Source organism: Tenrec ecaudatus, unplaced genomic scaffold, assembly GCF_050624435.1.
Source record: "Tenrec ecaudatus isolate mTenEca1 unplaced genomic scaffold, mTenEca1.hap1 Scaffold_538, whole genome shotgun sequence".
NCBI classification, from domain to species: domain Eukaryota; kingdom Metazoa; phylum Chordata; class Mammalia; order Afrosoricida; family Tenrecidae; genus Tenrec; species Tenrec ecaudatus.
The window spans coordinates 873,916-875,350 of record NW_027459452.1 but is presented as its reverse complement, the minus strand read 5'-3'; positions in this window follow the sequence as shown (position 1 = coordinate 875,350).

The following is a 1,435-nucleotide window of genomic DNA, read 5'->3' as shown; positions in this document are numbered from 1 at the left end:
CAAATGCCCGCTAGGTAACCTAGATAGTCCAAGGGCCCACTAGGTAACCTACATAGTCCTAGTGCCCCCTAGTTAACCTACATTCTCCAAGTGCCCGATAGGGAACCTACATAGTGCAAGTGCCCGCTAGGTAACCTACATAGTCCAAATGCCCGCTAGTTAACCTACATAGTCCAAGTGCCCGATAGGGAACCTACATAATCCAAGTGCCTGCTAGGGAACCTACATAGTCCAAGTGCCCGTTAGGTAACCTAGATAGTCCAAATGCCCGCTAGGGAACCCAAATAGTCCAAGTGCCCGCTAGGGAACTTACATAGTCCAAGGGCCCGCTAGGGAACCTACATAGTCCAACTGCCCGTTAGTTAACCTAGATAGTCCAAGTGCCCACTTGGTAACCTACAAAATCTAAGTGCCCGCTAGGTAATCTATATAGTCCAAATGACCGCTAGGGAGCCTGCATAGTCCAAATGCCCGCTAGGTAACCTAGATAGTCCAAGGGCCCACTAGGTAACCTACATAGTCCTAGTGCCCCCTAGTTAACCTACATTCTCCAAGTGCCCGAAAGGGAACCTACATAGTCTAAGTGCCCGCTAGGTAACCTACATAGTCCAAATGCCCTCTAGTTAACCTACATAGTCCAAGTGCCCGATAGGGAACCTACATAATCCAAGTGCCCGCTAGGGAACCTACATAGTCCAAGTGCCCGTTAGGTAACCTAGATAATCCAAATGCCCGCCAGTAAACCCACATAGTCCAAGTGCCCGCTAGGGAACCTACATAGTCCAAGTGCCCGTTAGTTAACCTAGATAATCCAAGTGCCCGCTTGGTAACCTAGATAGTCCAACAGCCCGCTAGGTAACCTACATACTCCAAGAACCCGCTAGGTAACGTAGATAGTTCAAGTGCCAGGTAGGTAACCTAGAAAGTCCAACTGCCCGCTAGGTAACCTACAAATTCTAAGTGCCCGCTAGGTCATCTATATAGTCCAAATGCCCGCTAGGGAATCTACATAGTCCAAGGGCCGCTAGTTAATCTACATAGTCCAAGGGCCTGCTAGTTAACCTACATAGTCCAAGTACCCGCTAGTTATCCTAGATCGTCCAAGTGCCCGCTAGGTAACCTACATAGTCCAAAGGCCCGGTAGTTAACCTACATAGTCCAAGGGCCCGCTAAGTAACCTACAAAGTCTAAGTGCCCGCTAGGTTATCTATATAGTCCAAATGCCCGCTAGGGAACCTACATAGTCCAAGTGCCCGCTAGGTAACCTAGATAATCCAAGTGCCCGCTAGTTAACTTATATCGTACAAGCGCCCGCTAGTTAACCTAGATCGTCCAAGTGCCCGCTAGTTAAACAACATAGTCAATGGGCCCACTAGTTAACCTACATAGTGCAAGAGCCCGCTAGTTAACCTAGACCGTGCAAGTGTCCGCTAGT